Genomic DNA, 19776 nt, shown 5'->3' on the forward strand with positions numbered 1-19776 from the left:
AAGGTTGATTAAATGTCTTAAATAGTTGTGTTACTAATATTCTTTCTGAATTTTAATGAACATAGCTTATTAAACCCTAGGATTGTCATGATTTTTAGACCTCACATCAAATTCAGTTCCTTGAATCGCTTCATATGTGTCAGTTGTGTTTCTATAATCAGACTTAAAATTTTCAAATAATAGTTTTAGGTCTTTTTCATCTGTATATTCTCCTGGTGAAATTCTTCTTGCTTCCTAAACCTCTGCTCTTTCTCTTGTAATGCATAGAATAAAATAGATGCTCAATATATATTTTCTGAATTGAATATGTTATTTTTCTTATTTTCTGAATTGAATATGTTATTTTTCTATCTCCTGTGGCACCCAGAGCAGTCTAGATCCTATGAAAATAACACAATAAATTCTTATTGATCAATGATGGATATGTCCTAAACTTAATGTGTGAGAATCGTAGCCTCCATAGAATCACATCTGTATTCCTATCAGAATGCGTAACAGTAATTGTTTTAAAGGTCTTATTTTGATTCTTAATATTGTATGACTAAAAGATAACCTTATTCCTGAATTTTAAAGTACAGTTATAAAAGGAAGGAAATAAGAAAATGAAGAAAATTCCCCTTGGTTACTTAAAATGAGAGATTCACAGTTGTTTGTTGTATCTCCTGATCTTAATCAAGGCAGACAGGTAGAGTGGGAAGAGGTTGTTTTCTGAGATCCTAAAAATGTGGCTTGCCATTCAAGTACTGCCCTTCAGTACCTTTGTGAATTAGGCCAAATCATTAATCTTTTTGAGTTTCCGTTGTCTCCGTTGAACAAATAGTATAATAAGTATATTTGCTCTGCAAGACAGATCTGAGAATTAAAGAAACTACCATATATAAAAGGACTGTAAATAAATGCTCCCCAAAGACAGAAGGTCAAAAGGTGTGAATTCCCAGGTTTCCTATCACTCTGCTATACTTGCATAATACAACTGACAAAGTCAAAGTAGTAACTCATTGAAATAGGATACATGCGGCTGGTCTATACACTTCATTAATAGGAAAAAGCATTGTGCTATGTTTGAAATTTCTGTGGATACACTGCCTTAAGTGGATGGATTAAGTCATCAGAAAATTCCCATTGTGTTCAGTGAGTGGTTGCTGTGTTTTTGTCTGCTTTTTGTTTTTTAATAGCCTTATCCTTTTCACCATTTTTCATTCTTTTCAATGTATTTTATATGATCATTCTATGAAAGTGAATTGTATGTTGATGCCAAATATTGTCAGTTGAAGTCAGTGTTTACTAAGGCAAATTCAATGAAAGCAGTGAACAATTCATCAACTCATTTTTTTTTTCTAGTTAAACAATGATTTTATTGCTTGAGTAAACAGACAAATTTATGCAACCAGGGCAGAGGCTATGGATGACTTGTATTTCCAGTGGGGGAGGGGGGGAGGACTCGTTTGGTGTTGTAATATCGAGCCAACCGGTGAATGAGGCTCTAAAGCAGAATCAGACGGCATTTAGCATCTTTATCCTTTCTGTTTCCCTCAAGATGCTTTCAAACAGCAACAGGTTTCTTCATTAAATGATAGAGCTCCTCAGGAAGTTCAGGAGCAAGTCATTTGGACTTAAGAATTCTCAAGATTTTATTGCCTGTCACAAAACGTACTTGTGCAACACCATGTGAGTCTCTCAGGATCACACCAATTTGCGAGGGCATAAGGCCCTTCTTGGCCAGTTTGTAGCTCTGCTCCTTTACGTCATCAGACGTCAGCTTCAGGCAGATAGGGGTGCTGCGGTGGTAGGGCAGAGCCAACTGGGACAGGCCCTTGCCTGGAGCATGCATGCGACCTACGATGGCGGTGGTGTGGTTCAACTCAATTGTTAAAACCACAACCTGAAATATGAAACACATAGAATTTTACATAAAGAAGAATTGATTCAAAAATGGATAAATGTATAGCTTATCCAGAGAAAATTTTCTCATTTAAAGTAAGAAAGAAAGCAAGATATTATTTCCAACTCTTATCCACCAAAGTTTCAATGGCGATGTTACAGGAAAGTCCACATTAAAGGACGGTGTCATATAAAGAAAAAGACACCTTACAAGTGTTAGTTGTTCCATATGTTATCTCATTTTGCATTAACTGCTAATATAGGTATAATATCAGGGGCAAAATTACACTTTATTCTTCCTGTCTCACCTCCTAGTTGTATGTTCCCTAAATGCTATGGTAATGCTCCCATAATACCCAGCACAGTACTTTGCTAGGAGTTCAATAAATGTTCGTTGAATTGAATTACCACATTAACATGTAAACTGTGAGATTGCAGTTTACACCCTTTAAATCTTATTTTAAAAATCTAGGTTTACACAAATTTGCATATTATTTAGAAAATGAATATATTAAGCCCAAATCAATGTCTAATTTATATGCATTTCCACGAACTCACTTTGATAGTTTGAAGTGTTACCACTGACCAACGACACATTGGATAGGACGCGAAGATGACCTTATTCATTTTTGGGAATTGACAACTTTTTAGAAGATTGCCCAGATGTTTGTTTATTTACCAATTGATTTTTTCTTTTCCAAATGAACTCCCCTTGGAGATTTTTATTTACAGTTATTTGTTCACCACTTTTTGAGTCCTGTCGCTTTGTTGACTTCATGTGCTTAGCTTGAGGGACACTGCTGGATGCTTCTTTGATAAATAAAGCTGATCAGGTCTTGTAAGTAAATGATGACATGTAGCTGAAGCAGTTTAAAGATTTAGCTCTTTGCCAATTTGTTGTTTTATTGAATACTCATATTTCATTCAAGAAAGAGAACACGCTCGTGGCTTATGGCATTGCAATACATGTACCTTTTCTTTAGAGAAGCTCATATAAACTTATGATAGAAATTGGCCTCTGTCAATTTAAAGAGAAATTAAACTGGCTTCTTTACAATTTCTTTTACCCTCCTTCTCCTTCTTTTATCCAAGTAAGTTAGTTCTACAAATCTTTATATAAAGTCTCAGAGAGAAAAATCCAACATGATGTTTATCAAGCTAGAGTGCCTATTCAGTATGCAAAAAAAAAAAAAAAATCACCTTGCTCTTTCTATTGCAGTGCCCCTAAATTGAAGCTATGTGCCTGATCAGGCAAAAATACCTGTGCTTCACATTTCATAGCATCTAAGGCTGGCTTCTTCTGTCTACGTAAATAATTTTAAGTGAAAGATACTGACATTATTTAACAAAATGAGATTTAGCAAGATATTTTTGACAGGGTTTCCAAAGGAACCACAAAACAATAATGCAGTGAACCCTGATTTTAGAACAAACTCAACTTCTAAATGATTTAAAGAAGCACCATTGATACTTATGAACTTAAAAAAAATTTAAGGAAAAACCACAGCTTAGTTTCCAATCAGTCAAGACTTTGAACAATGTATTTCTGTTGGGAATAAAGAAAGAAGGGGGCTCTATAAAAAGAAAAAGCTGTAGGGAGGAGGAATTGTATTTTAAAGGCTACACACTTCCAAGGTGTTCAGTTGATGAGGTCTTTGTCTTGTAGTCACCAAGCTTCATTCGGTGTTTCTATAATCACAATGCAGTTTTTACACTCTGCAATTATCTTTAATTGTAAGGATATGCAACCCCTTAATTAAGCTAAAGGGAAGATAGTAGCTGTTCGTATTAAAGAACACGTGAACTCCAATAGCCTGTTTTGATGTCTGAATGATTTTGACACTGTCTTGAGTAGTGATTGCCGCATTTTGTTCCTTGCTTTGGGTGAGTTTCTTAAAGGAAAAAATGCGGAGGCCATCCCCTTGATAACTTTCCTCATTGCAGCCTGGTTAGCAGAGACTCCTGCTGAAAGTGATCTGCTCCTACATGTCCAGGTGGAAGAAAAGGTAACTCAGCACCACAGGTACTAGGCATTTTGGCTGGAAGAAAAAGTTCCACAACACGTCACTCTCTACCAGTGGCTGTAGTTTCAGCCAAAGACCTTGAAATGTCTGACAGAAGGTTTTATTCAATGCTGAAAGGATAGCTAAGTTGACAGCATGTAAGTAAGTGATGTATTTGTGTAACTCTGTGTTTGTCAGCCTGGAACACAACCACACCCCTCAACAACATGTACACATACATACGCAAGCCACCACCACCATCGTTACCATTATATATTGAAACCCTGTTGTTCCAGGTTCAGCTCAGAGATAACTATTTTAATTGAACTGTTTGTGTTTTCTTTGTTTCTCTGCTCACTCCATATATCAAAAGTAATCACTCCTTTCAGTAGTATTTCCATAGTACAATGATTGTAACTCTATTTAACGTATATTTTATTCTATCTCATATCATTATAAGATATTAAAAATGACTCTTACCCCTAACAAATTATAAATACCCTCAAAGCAAGTGATAATGGTTTTTACCCTTTATCCTTTTTATCTCTGTGTGTGAATAATATATACCTACAGAACACACGCACACAAATATTTATCTATATAAACACAGACACATACATAGAGAACATATAGAGTATAAATAGAATATATGCATGTATGATCATATGCTATATGAGTTTTAAGAAAGAGAGAAAGAGAAAGAGATTGCCTATGTATTAGCTTCTGAAAAGGCAATAAAATCATTCCATTTGCCAGGTAATCACCCCTATTCCAGTGAGAGTGTTATATCATTATACTGTCAATTTTATATTTTTAAAACTTAACACTATAACACAAGCAACTGAATCCAATCCCTCTTCCTCCCCTCCAAAAAAGGAAAATCAATTACTTGTGTCATTCAGGTTGATAGGATCTTGCAGTATTATAGGGTTATCCCTACAGATCCTTGCGGAAACCAGAATTGCACTGATCTCTCCATTCTGTCCTCCACACAGCCCATCTCTGTATTCTGACAATAAGTACACCTCTCTTTTCCTTCTTCTCTTCTCACATTTAGGATTCACTTAGAGAATATACTTAGAGTACCCATCAGGCAGTAATTTTCAAGTTGGAAAATACTGAAAGAGGTATGCTACAAGTCTAACAAAAGCTTTTGAAAAATGCCATATCAAGTAATTGCACAATTTTACTTTCAGTGTATCAAAACATTCTTGTACGGCCTTCATGGATGTTCAGAAATATCACATTTGAATGTTCATGCATCTTAAAGAAGAGAAAAAGCTGGAGTACCATTTGTTTTCACCAACATGTGGGCTGCATGACCCTGATATTTTACTGTTAACCTTTGGGATTATACTTCGTTCTGTGGATTCCATTACATTTTAAGTGTATTTTCTGGCATAGTTCATATTCACAAGTAAACACGTTCCAGAGTGTGGCTTAGACGAGGGTGTGTTTCATTGTCATTAGTGCGTTTACATCACTATTTGTGGCTTCTGTATATACAGGTGTCATTAGACTTTCGTTATGAGAAAGAAAGATTTAGGCAGTTTGTGAAATTTGTACATATTTTCAATGTCTTTGAAAAAATGTTTTGCTTAAGGAGAACACTTTTCGTTAAAAAAAAAAAATTAAATGTAATCAAAAACTACCACACACAAAGCAAGAAGCCTAGATGGTTTCACGGGGTTGAAATTCTACAGAACCTTCAAATACCATACCATACCAAGGCTACATACATTTTTACGGAATTTAGAAAATGACACAACTTTCTAAATCTCTTTGTATGAAGCAACTGTAACATTGATAGTAAAGCCTTATAAAGATAAAAAAAAAAAATCTGCCAAGTAACCTCAGTTACAAATATTTATGTAAAAATCCTAAATAAAATAGTAGCAACAGAATTCAATACTATATTATGATAATTATACCAAATGACCCACTAAGATTTATTTCAGGAATGCAAGATGTTCAATATTAGAAAATATATTAATATGATTCATCACATTAATAGATCTGAGGAAAAAAATCACCTGAATATTTCTATAAATATTGAGTTCTCCAAAACACTTAACATCCATTTCCCACAAACACTCAATAATAAAAGAAAATATGGATACTTTCTTAATTCAGTGAAATAGGAATACCTCAATCCTAAAGCCATAGACTTCTCTACTGGAAAAGTTATAGAGGCATCCCCACTAAACTCAGGAATTAGGCAGAGGTGCCTACTACTTCTCCAACTGTTTGACCCTATATAGGAGATATTAGCCATTGGAATTAAGGTAACACATAAAAGCATGGAACTGAAAGAGAAGTAAGATTATTTGCAAATGACATAATAGTATACTTAGAAAATCCTGGAGAATCAATGTTAAAAATAATTTAAACAGTGCAATAATTCAATAAGATAAAAAATAAGATGTAAAATTAATATAAAAAGTCAATAGCCTTCTGTATTAGTTAGCTATTGCTATAAAACAAACCACTCCAATACAAGTAGATTTGAACAAATGGACAGACATCTATCATTCCTGGATAGGATTTCTTAACATCAGAAAGAAATAATCTCTCCCTAAGTGAGAAAATTGATAGTAAAGTGAATTAGTTAAATTAGCTGGTACCCATAAAAATATCAACAAGTATTTTACTGATGCCAGATGAATTGATGCTAAAGCTCATATAGGATAATAAATATGTACACATAACTCAGAAAAAAAAAAAGAGAAACAGTGATGACAGCACATGAATAGAGCAGGAAGACACAATAGAAACATTTAGAAATAGACCCAAATATATAGGATTTGTTTTTATTTTATTTTTTTTTATGTTTATATAGTTAAAGTGGCATCTCAAACCATTAAAGAGAAATTTTAAATAAAAAGATCAATTTGGGTCTGTACCCCTTCTTATACATAAGAAATTACACCAAATCCATCAGATGTGATGCATTAGATTTTTGTTCATTTTAATTCATGACAAAAGTACTAGAAGCAAAAAAAAATTGAATTCATTTGTAATTTGACTGTAGAGGAATATTTTTAACACTGACTCAAAATCTAGATTCAACATATTTGAAACTGATAAATTTGACTGCATAATATAAAGAAATATTTCATGACAAATACTAACAAATCAAAGTTAAAAGGCCAATTATGAAAATAAAGAAAATATTGGCAAATTACATCACAGATAAAGGGCTAAAATCCCTAATATAAATCACATTTTTTAAATAAGGAGGAAGATCAAAAGCTCATAAAGTGGGCAAAAGACATAAATAGCCATTTGACACAATAAAAGACATACAAAAGGCTCTTAGATGAAAATATAGTCAATTTCATTCCTAATAAGAAAAATGCAAATTAAAAATATACTTGTCTCTCTCTCACCTCTCCAAATGGCAAAAATTTGAGAGCTTGACAACATGCTCTGCTCATACGGTTGTGAGAAAATAAATCATCTCGTATGATTCTAATGAGAATGTAGAATGATAACATCCATATTGGAAAGAGTTTGGCAAAATATTACTGCAGTATGTATGTAGTTATCATTTGACCAAGCTGTCCTACTAGGAATTTATCCTGAATATATAGCTCAAAAGTGTGAGAAAACATATGCATGAGTTTATTCATTGCAGGATTTTATATAAGTTTCAAAACATTGCAACAACTTAAATGCACGGACAGTGGATTCCTATTCAGCTGGTTCTCCCCTTCCCCCCAAAATATGTTTAAATCTTCATTAAGATTGATAATGATTTCCAGTATATCTTTTTAAGTGAAAAGCAAAGTTCAAAAGATTATATATAAAAGGTATCATACTTCACACATGCACACATATGTAATTATGTATTTATATAAAATGTATATATACACACATACCTGTATAGTATGCTATCTTTATATATATGTTCATGTATTATCTTTGTGTAAACAAATAAGAATATTTATTTGTATTTGCATATGTTTACAAACAGAAACTTCGAAATAATAAGCCAGGAACTAGTGAAGTTGGTTATCTACAAGGGGTAGGTTGTTATGAGGTATTAGAGTTAGAGAAGATGAGACTTGTCTATCTTTTTATATACTTTTGCCTTTTACTCTAGAATAACTTTATACTCATTCAAAAGTAAGTAAATAATTATAGAGTCAAAAATACTAAAACTGAAACAAATAAAAATCAGAATCTAACTTTTAATCAGATGTATAGCAGAAGACTAAATCTAAACGCATTTTGAACAGAGTATTCTGTTTTACACTTTCAAAGGGATTATAACCTAAGGATAAAAACAATTGCATTTTAGTTAGTAGGCTTGATGTTGGTACTGGAGTAGCTATTCCAAATTATTTTTTACGTATTGTAGGATGGGTAAATATTTGTGTTATCATTTTGGGGAAAGAGAAATAGAAATATGAAATGGGGTAAAGGTGGAGAAGAAACCCCAGAATTAACATGAACCCATGATTTAAAATATCTATCACCTATCCATCTATTTTTTTTTAACTTGGTCTAAGTATGCATCTTAAAAACAATGATACTCAGTAGTAATTAGCACACTGAGCATCAAGACTTTGTTTCTAAAAACTGCTTTCCCTTAGAAAGAACCACTGGTCTTCAGAGAAATGTTTCATTCCACAGGTGACTTGGGAAAGCACAAGTTGAGCCTGGAACATCTTGATTCACAGAGTAAGAAGATGCTCAAAACCAAAGAGTACATTTCAAAATAACACAGAAACCAACCTGAGGGTGTTGCAACTGGCCAAATTTAGGGCAATTTATGCATCAAAATGAATAATGGAAACATATATTATAAATTTAATAAAGAAGTCATGAATATATATGAATCCTAATATTTTTAGGTGAATGAAGAAGGGAAAGCTGCTATTAACAGAAGAATAACAACTGATACAAAGTGCAAAAATTATAAAGTTAACATTTAACATCCACAGTAGTAATAATTCAGGCAAGAATCATAACACTAATAACATAATCATAACACATAAACACTAAAGACACAGAGCAAAAATTGCCCAGATACAGGATATTCACACAGTCTCAAGCTATTTCCCCCCCACACATATATATTTTAATTTTTATCCACAAAGGGAAGAAAGTATCTTGAAGTGGAAAAAACTGAAAACCATACTTAAACCAAATAATTACACAGCACCAAGTGATGTGAAAAGCAGGTATATTATTCTTTAATCTACTAATCCTGATCCTAAATTTTGTTTCCAGCTTTTTCCTATATGCATGTCTTTACTCCTAAGAATAAGACTTGCCCAAATAATCATTTGAGCCTTTCTACAAAACTGCTATGTGTGCAATCACCATGCCATCTTCTGTGCCTCTGTTACATATAGCTCTCCTACTCAGAAATACTCTTCGTTAAGACACAGTTTTATAAAGAACACAAATCTATGTTGGGGAGAGCCCAATTTTGTCTGTGGATAATCAAAAAGGATCTGAATTAGAATCATACTAGCTGTTTTAAAAAACAGACCCAAAATTTCGTGGCTCAACAAGACACAAGTTTATTTCCCCCTCAAGAAACAGTCCCTTATAGGTATTCATGCTGAGTACTCCTAGGGGTATGGTTTCATCTGCTTTTAGCTGGTGTCATAAAGAAGGGCACAGAGGATCACGGGATGAAAGTTTTCATAACCTAGGCATCATTTCAACTTACATCCTGTTGGAGAAAACTTAGTCATATGGCCATTCCTAGTGCAAGACAAGCTGACAAATGTAAATGTTCAGCCAGAGAAAAAGAGAACTAATTTGGGGGTATATCTAGCAGTCTTTGAAATATGGTCCAGCATCCCAGTCCAGCCATCTATAAATGACAACACTTGGAATGGATTCTTTACAAACTAAAAGAAAAAGAGTTGCTTTGACTTTTGAAATGACTACATCAATATTCTGTAATGAGCATTCTAGATATTTGACTATATGTGATTAAATACAATAAACTGTAGAGAATACAGCGTGTGTGTTCTGTGATCCATCTTTAGGAACTTCTTTAAAAGATTTTGATTTTTAATCTTAATACATATATTTAAGGAAGCAGGATGAGCTGGTTCTGACATTTCTTCTATTGTTGCCACATGGCTCTTATGCAGCTATCACAGACCTGTGCGTATCATGACCACTGTTTGTCTGGAGGGCCCTCGTTATTGACTTTTAAAATATTGATGCAGTTGAGACCAGTAGTTGGTCAAATATTTTTTAAATCAAATAAAGCAGAGAATTATTAAAACTGATAAAATTCATAACTTAAACATTTTATGTTAACTTTGAACCCACATTGTCTTGCCACTTTTTCAATCTAAGACCAAGGAATTCTAAGTTTTCTATCATTTGTACACCTCAAAATATGTCCATAGTTTCTACTTGGTTTTTACTTTTTCTTTTTTTGTGTGAAGCATGAACTCACAGCCATCTGATATACAATCTGAAATTAGATTTCTTTTATATTCATATGATTTTTCCCCTATGTCTCAAATACAACTAATATTCAGCAAAAAATTTTTACTGATTCTCCTTTATTGAATATTTTCAAAGAAGTCAATTTATATTTCATAGAAACAACAACTCTTTCACGTTGCCAAGATATTTCATAGGCTTATGTAATATTTAATCAAATTCTTTAATTATAATAATAAAGGCAAAACTGCATAAAAGTTTTGGATACAAGCAAATATTGTTGCTTAGCATACAAGTCAGTTTTGGAAGCACAAGTGCAAAGTATGCCGTAGACTTGATGGTTGGCCATGATTGGTCAACCAGCTGTAGACATCAATAAGTATGTTTTATAGAGAATCAGGGAGCTTTGATTAATCCAGCCAGTCTGTTAAGTGCAGGTCAGTTAAGAGAGTTTAGATTGTAATTCATGTACTTTGGCTCTCTACCAGCAGTAATATGTGCATACTGCTATCTTTACATCTCTAGAAGTGTTCCCTCTGAGAGGTAAGCTTTGTTATGTAATCTCTAAACATGGGCTAAGGTTTTTAGTCCTTTTGGATAGGAAAAGTCATTCCTTATAGAAGTCTAGAAGTAAGTTCTTGATTTGCAAAATTCCTTGGCACTTCCTGTGAATTTTAAATTTTCTCCCTGCGATGGAAGATTGGAACATTTACTGTCTAATCATTGAATCCCTGCTATTATTTGGATTACATTAGAACTTATGTCTTATGATGAATTAATTAATGGACTGAGCCATTGTCCTGCATTTCATAGCTTGCATTTTTCCAGTCATGGTTCAATTAACTCTTCTTGGTTTTGTGTAGGGTTTCTGAATTCCAGGGAAACCATTCCCTGTGCTTGCTAAAGTCTAAGCTTGGTCCTTCTGTTTTTAAACATATTTAGAACTAAAAATATACATGACACATAGCTTTGCTCTATTTTTTTTTTCCTTCTGAACTCAAACCACTCTTGTCAGAACACTGAACATTATTCCTCAGCATCTAGTACATTTCAAGTATTCTGAAAAACCTATGTAGATGAGAAACATTGATTGAACAAAATTTTAAATTCATTTTAAAATCTGGATACTAGATAGTCTCTCCAAATTATCCTTTTATCATAAATACACATAGTTCAGACCGTTAGAAATTTTTCATATTGAAAATTTTCTCTTTACTTTTTAGGTCCTTAATCATGGTTTCTCTTCCTTCATAACTTTCTTAATATTTTATATGTTTGCTTTTCCTTTATTACACTGTTAAAATTTTCTCTTTGGAATTAGATGCATCTGTTTCACCTCTGTGGTCTCAATGAAGTCAGTGATGATGTGCTTACACACTTCTCCCTGCCAATGCCTAGCACGATGCCTTATAAACTGTAAGAGTAGGAGCGTACACATATATAAAACCTCCTTAAGTGTGCTACTGATGATACCTTTGTTATTTTAAAATAGCACATTTCTCTTCTTTCACTATATGTAATACTTTCTCATTTTACTACATCTATGTATTTATACATGTTCTATATGGATATATATGCACAAATATACATATGATTTTGCTCTCTTTATATATATGAAAGAAGGGGGAAATGCCATTATTTATAGTTCCCAGATTTTAAGTTCTAGTACATTTTAAAATATATCTTAAAAAATATGGGTATTTTTGAATTGTTTGTACAGACTACTTTCTATCCATTATTATAGTCTCAAGTTACCTGAAATGTGTAAAAGATCTTAAAATATTAATGTAGAATCCAATGGATTTGAGGTGCACTTATACTAATTGAAATGAAGATTCACCAGTGAGAAGATGTGATTTTTTTCCCTCATAAAGAACTCAAGGAAATCTTGAAATGATATATTTCAAGGTAATGCCATGAGTGTTTCCTTTCTGCTTAGAATGGCTATTTATAGTTGGTTCAATTAATTCCTAGAGTGTGCAGGGCAAAGAATCCCTTTATCCTGTCACCCTAAAGAGCTAAGGGTATGGTCTGTGCTGAGCTACAGCAAACTTTAAAGCTGATCAAACTTCTAAGCAAAATCCTATATTATGATTAGTGATGGACGTAATCCTGTGAAGTGAATAGAGATGAAGGAATCACAAAAGGTTCCAAGGTTGGAGTTGGATGAAAGAATCCAAAGGATGAACTGTGTATCTAAGCCTTATCTAAACCCCCTTGGTGGATGGAATTGGGTCCGAACTCTTGTTAGTACACACCTTCTTGGAAGATTTTATGCCTTTCCTCATTTTAGTCAGGTCAGATGAGCCAAGAGAGCAGTTTGCTGGTTCAAAAGCACCAAGGGGAAATATGACTGAAATTGCACACATAGCCTCTAGGATTGGAGAGCAGGGTTCAGATGTCAGGACCATTTCAAAGCCTATGGGGCTATTTGGACCTAATTATTAGCAGGAAACAATATATAAAAATAATTTTGTAAGTTATAAAGTCACCTACATGTAATTATAGCAGAGAAAGCTACAAAGAGTAGCCAATGGCCGGATGAATTTCACTTTTACAGAACAGAGAAAAAGATTAAAAGAGATGAAGAGCATAGTTTTTAGTGGTTTGTGTTCAGAAAAAAATAACAGAAAGCTGTGTATTGTATATTTCTATTTCTAAATATCTTTAAAAATTGGAGAATCAAGTGTTGACTTTGTCAGGCACAGGAGATGGTTTCCCTGGAATTCAGAAGCACTGGGGCTGCTGCAGGCACTTTTTTCAAGTTCATTCCTATATGAATGAGGATGTGTAACACGCACTGTTGTGACATCTCTGCTGATTATCAACTAAATGTAATTTTGTTTTGTTTTGTTATATTTTACATAGTCTTCACAAAATTTAGGAAGGGTGATTTTTTGATCCACTGTATAAGATTAAAAATATATAGATTACAGCAGTCTTCATAACTCAAATTTTGTTAGAAATGGTGACAAACACAATTGATTCTAAGGTACAGTTACTCCTAGAGTTAAATTTTATTGTTTTGTTAAAACAATTTTAGCAATTTTTACTCTCAACTCTTCAGTTTCACATTTTTTCATTGAAAAATTTTTTCCACCCAAAACTCTGCTAAGTGCTTCAGCGAATACAAAGGTAAGCAAGATGCAAATACTGCACCAAAAATATTAGAAACCAATTATCTAGTCAATCAACAGATAGTTATTAAGATTCTGCATTACAAAAGAGACTAACATTACGTAGAGAGACGATGATGAACGAGATGGAGAGGACACCTCCTCTTACGGAGCTTACTTTCTAATGGATGCTCAGATAAGAACATAAATAATGATTACGCAAGGCAGAGTATACTATATACCACAGTTACAAAGGTCAAAAGAGGATCACATCTTATCTCAATGGAGGTATGTGGAAAAAAATGAAAGGAGTGCTGGGTCTTGAAGTGTGGCTGAACTATGCACGGGTTCAAAGAAGGGATAGCGTTTCAAGAAATAGCCCTTGGCAGAAATTCTAAATGAAGTTAACATATATTCTTTTTGGGTTGGGTGGAGGGCTTGAATATCAGTAGGTTAAAGAGTTTAAGGAATTTGCACATAATTTTATTGTTGGGAAATACTAAAATTCTGGGATGTGGGAAGTGCCTGTATCAGAGCCAGGCATTAGAAAGTCTCTAACAAAATCCCATAATCAAATTGTTTGTTAATATTGTATAAATTTTTTCTTTTCTCCATTCATGAAATGCAAATACATGGTCACTATTATCTCTGTGAATTGATCGTGCTGGACTTGTAATAGATTTATCCAAAGTGTAGACTGCCCGCAGTTCTAATGAGACTCCTAGAATACCTACAATATCAGACCCCTCAGAAACCAGGGAAACTCTTTTCCTAGCTGTTTTCTTTTAATTAATTAATTGGTAAAATAAGATACTAATTTGGGGGAATATTTATAATTTGATTAAAACCAAGTTACTGAAACGGAGCAGGACCCAACATTACCAAAGAGTTTTGGAAATATTTATTGAAACGTTTTCCATCTTTGGACTTAAAGACTGTAAACAACTGGAGGTGAAATTATGAATTTCGAATAGAAAGTATCTAACCATTTTAGCCCAGAAGAAATTGGTAAGGAAAAAATTGATTTGGCAAGCATCTGTGAATTCAATTAATGAATTGAACCAAATATAATTTGCAAATGATTTCATGGCTATTAATGTGTCAGATAATGTGCAGATTTGTAACCTTAGGGTTAACTCAAAGCCACATGTATATTCCCTGAAAATTCACTGTGACTGTTTTGATGATATTATCAAGAAATGGGCAGCTTGGATTCTTATGCTTAGATATGCAAGCCAGTAGGCAGAAGATACATGACTTTTGTATGTGTCTGTGTTAAAAAATGTAACTAAAATACCTTTTTTTGGTGGTCCTTTCAAAATCAAGCCAACACCTTCAAAAAATTTTTTAATTAGTTAATTTATTTTTGGCTGCGTTGGGTCTTCGTTGCTGCATGCAGGCTTTCTCTAGTTGTGGCGAGCGGGAGCTACTCTTCATTGTGGCGTGCGGGCTTCTCATTGCAGTGGCTTCTCTTTGTTGCAGAGCATGGGCTCTAGACACATGGGCTCAGTAGTTGTGGCTCGCGGGTTCTAGAGTGCAGGTTCAGTAGTTGTGGCGCACAGGCTTAGTTGCCCCCGGACCAGGGCTTGAAGTCACATCCCCTGCATTGGCAGGTGGATTCCTAACTACTGCGCTACAAGGGAAGTCCAACACCTTCAAATTTGACATCATACAGATTATAGTCTGTTAACACTGTAACGTTGTTCCGTGGTCATAAGTTGGTAAACTTTCTGGACTCAGCTGAAAAACTGTGTAAAACCATGAGCACTATTTACCCCTAATTGTGCCCCTGAGAACAACTAATCTAATTAACTTCAGAAAATTATCTCTTTAAATAATAAAAGTAAAACCTCCAGGATCCTACTGAAATTTTCTCTTAAGTTTGTTCCCACTTTGTTCCTTATTGTGTGGCAGCTTGAGACATTAAGAAGAGAGCTTGGTGTAGATTTGAATTGACTTAGGTTCAAATCCTGGCTTCTCTCCTCCTGATAGCTTTTGATCTTGGGCAGGTTTCTAAATTTCTCTGAGTCTTGTCCTTATTTTAAAAATTGAGACTAAGACACCTAACTTTCAGGGTAATTTTGAAGAGTAAGTATGTTGTAATAAGAAAAGAGTCTAGCTTATGATCCCTGATACTTAAGAGCTTGATAGGTGTTGGACATTCCATTCTGTATTTCCACTTCATGCCAAGCTATCCTACTCCATTAAGTGGATGGTCTCCTTACCAGTGGAAACTGCAATCTAAATTTTTGAGCCAAGTTACTAGGAGAAACTAATTGCTCACAGTGTATGCAGCATTGTGTGTATTTTCTTATTTTATTATGGCACAAATTTCTATATGTTAAGCTCTTTTTAAAAACAATTTATTGGAGTATAGTTGATTTAAAATGTGTTAGTTTCAGCTCTTTGATTAGGGCTCTCGTACAATCTAAATCCTTAGGAGAGCTATAATTAACTATTTGACAATGCAAGGATTGTTAGGTGTGTGGTCTTTAGAATGAGTCTAAATATGTGAACTTTCACTGGTCATAAATTGAGGAAATATGGGACACAGCATGTACTAAGCTCTATTAGGCTTTTTAATATACACAGATTATAAGCCAGATACTATGTAAACACTATATTCATTTTCTCATTTAATCTATTCAACAACTCTACAAATAGATACTATTATTATGCCCTTTTTGCAAACAAATATGTTGACATCCAGAAAGCTTGAGTAACTTATTTAAAGTTAAATAGAAAGTGGGAATGTCAATCACAGACAGATTTTCTGACCCAGTGATGCTTCTGGAGTATTAGTATAGGAATGCCTGAATTCAGAACATGCCAAAAAAACAATAGATTTTTATTTAATGTTATTTTGAATTACAAATAGTCAATGTGCATTGTATACAGGTTTTCTTTTTCAAGGAATATGATTCAAAATAATGTATTTTGTTTGTGTTCATTTTTCTTAAATCATGACATGCTCTAGATTTTTTTCTTTCTGAGTTTATTTTCATAAGAAATAACTGTTAATCATATTAAATATATATATATACACAAACAAAAGCATAGCAAACAAAAGACACAAAGTCACATAAACTCACTCAACAAAGGAAACAATTGTTTATTTTTTGTATATATACTAGCAGAAAAATACTTGCACACAGATGATCACATGCAAATAGATTTATTATCCATAAAATAGAAGCATACCATAATACTATTTTGCAACTTTTTATTCACATTAAATAATATATCATGAGCATCTTTCCTTGACAAGAAATGTGCTTTCACAAAACTGAGCTTTATTTTTTGTCTGTGTGGTATGTATAAAGGTGTTCCGCAATGTATTTTACTCTTTTCTTGAGCATTTAGGTTTGATGCTGCAGTGAACATGCTTTTAATGAACTCTTTGTGTACATTCTGAATTAGCTTATCAACATAAGTTCCTACAAGTATACTAGCTGCGTTATGCGATACACTAAATTTTACAACTTTTGATCAGTATTGCCAAATTGCCCTCCAGGAAGTCAGAACTCTTTATATAGGAGAATATTTCATCATTTTATTAATAATGGCTCATTGCTTTAAATAAAGATATTTAACATGTTAATTTAGTCCAAAATTCCTGAAGGAGAAAAATATAAAGGCAGATAAGCATTTTAGTGTGAAAATTGCACTTGCCTTATAGGGCCATTGCTATTTCATAAACATTTACCTTGAACATCATAAATGTACACACAAGAGCCTTCAAATATCTGGAGAAGATATTTCATTATAAACATTCAACATAGCATGGCCTAAAAGTTTGAGGTTTGGTTAATCAGGAGAAATTTCCATATTTTAATGAGGACATTAGCATATGTTTGTTTTAATCACCATGAAATAAAAGAGCTCTTTCCAATTCTTTTTATGAGAAAGCTGATGTCATGGATGTGCTATTTAGTTTCCTTGAGAGAACAACATTTCCAAATAAGTGAGAACTGTTTTTCAGCAAAGAACTGCTTCCAAGTTGGTTAAAACTGGTTCAACATTCTGCTTTAAACTTACATTAGATGCAAGTGTTGAAAAATATATTTTCATGAGTAATCTTTGGACACCACATGCAATAGGTTGAATACTGTCATTTAGATATAAAATTTTAATACTTGAAAGTATGTTGTTATAGGTAAATGAATGAAAACACTGTGTTGAAGAATAAACCATATTTCTAATATATTCATTACTATCAAATGGAATTAACATTTTAAGATTCATAATTAGTCCAGAATCTGCCTTCTGTGAACCCACAGAACAGATGTACAGAAGATCTAGAAGCTAAAATATATTTCAAAATTATGCTCTCTTGAGAGTCTATGTGGACTCTGTAGGTGTTATTTTGATATGTTTGAAAATTAATGTATAATAAATTATGAGACATGAAATTAAACTGGTTTCCATATCTGATTCATTCCATCTCCTTTATGTAAATTAACATTCATCTTTATGGATTTGCAAGCATCAGAAGTAACAATCCCAAACACTTGTCACATAGCACATAGTTTTTAAACAAAAACTATCTCTTTTCAAAAGACACGGTCATATCTATCACCTTAACATAAAGATATAGGGGTTATTGGTGAATTGTTTTTATATTCTCAAACATTTGCTTTTCAGTTTCTACACTGGCATTGTATCTAGCATTTTACCCCCACTGCATAGACACTAAAGGGAAAATAAAAGCTAATGTAATTTCCAAAAGTGAACCTTTTCAGCAGTTACCTTTCATAGCTCTATTTAAACATTTCTTTAGAATTGAGACATGGACATTCAAATGGACTCTGGCTACTTATGTATTTACCATGTCAAATGTTCAATGCAGTCACTCCTCCAATCTGCAGTCTAGTCAGATGTGAGTGGTAAAGCTGAGTATGGGCAGTAAACAATTGGATTTCGTTGTTGGCCTCACAGATGGGAGTGGAGGAAAGTAGACAGATGTTGGGACTCTTTGTATTATTTAATAAGCAAGTTGTGTCCAAGGAAAGACTATATCTTTGCTCCTTAATTTTTAAAAGAAACTTCACTGTTTTCTGCTCTTCTGGGACGAAAAAGGACATTGGACATGCTAATGAGTGGATGAAAAATTATAGGTGTGAGGTTTGCAGGTGTAGCGAAAGCTACCTCTGTTACCAAAGTTTGTGTGCCTGACACACAGTGAAGCCAAATAAACCAAAATGTTGGAGTTTGGAGCAGAGAAAGGTTTATTGCAGGGCCAAGCAAGGAGAACGGGTGGCTCATGCTCAAGATACCCAAACTCCCCAATGGTGTGGGGGGAGAAGTTTTTATAGGCAAAATTTGGGGTGAGGGCTGCAGGGTGTGTGGATTTTTTCTGATTGGTTGGTGATGAGGTAACAGGGCGGTGCTCCAGGAATCTTGTGCTCAGCCTGAAGTTATCATCCTCCACCTGGGTGGGGGCCTTAGTTCTGCAGAAGAGATCAAAGATATTACTATATATATCCCTTGAGGAGGAACCAGGACCCTGCCCCAAGGCTGCACTATTGTTCCTTGACTACTCCTCCCTTGTCTCTGTATCCCCTGGCTTCCCTGATTAGTAACTGTTTGAATCTGCCCTTTGGAATTCAGGGAAGGTTAAGGAGGCTGAATAAAGCCTACTTCCCACAAATGAGAAACAGGAGACACAGAAAGGATTTGTACCCAAGAGCCCCACAGGATCCTTCTTGGTTTCACCTCAACAGGATTATTCTAGGGCTAAGAGATATTGAGAACATGAATTTCACCACTGAAATCTCTGGCAGCAGTTTGGACTCCAAGTGAAGTAAGTCAGTATGTATTTAGTGACTAAATAATTGATGTAATTCAGATAAATAAATGTAAGTACCCTATTTATTGTTGATTTATTACTATGCCTCTTGAGGCAGTCTTCAAGTTTGTAGGAGAAATGTGCCATTCACAACAGCTTCCATCTGCTGCCCACATTCTTGGCTGGCACAGTTTATATCCAGACACCATCAATTCTTCAGTAATGGGCATGTGTGAGGTCTATCTACTTCCTCCCAGCCAAAGCCCTGTGCATTTCCCATTGTGCAGCCATCCAAAATACAGGGTGATTCTGAGCATGGTAATACCCTCAGGGAATTTCAGGTTGATGGGAAATCAATAAGGGCTTTGCTAAATAATCACTTAACATGGTACCTAGTACATGGTAGATGCCAAAACATATTTGTTGAGTGAATGTGGTTTTGAATGATATGTACTCTGGACAAGTAGACTCAACCTTTTGGATTACTCAGCCTTGGGAGACTGCATGCACTTCAAGAAGCTACCTTTCAGCATTTTGGGTATCTTTCTCTTCAGTTAGATACCAG

At 34.1% G+C, this 19776-nt stretch overlaps 1 pseudogene; it reads right to left on the minus strand.

The window, feature by feature from the left end:
- Nucleotides 1-1327: 1327 nt before the first annotated feature.
- LOC113625153 (40S ribosomal protein S13-like) lies at nucleotides 1328-4145 on the minus strand (annotated as a pseudogene).
- Nucleotides 4146-19776: the final 15631 nt, after the last annotated feature.

Source organism: Aethalodelphis obliquidens, unplaced genomic scaffold (assembly GCF_003676395.1).
Source record: "Aethalodelphis obliquidens isolate GAN/ISIS:26980383/991018 unplaced genomic scaffold, ASM367639v1 scaffold14, whole genome shotgun sequence".
NCBI lineage: Eukaryota > Metazoa > Chordata > Mammalia > Artiodactyla > Delphinidae > Aethalodelphis > Aethalodelphis obliquidens.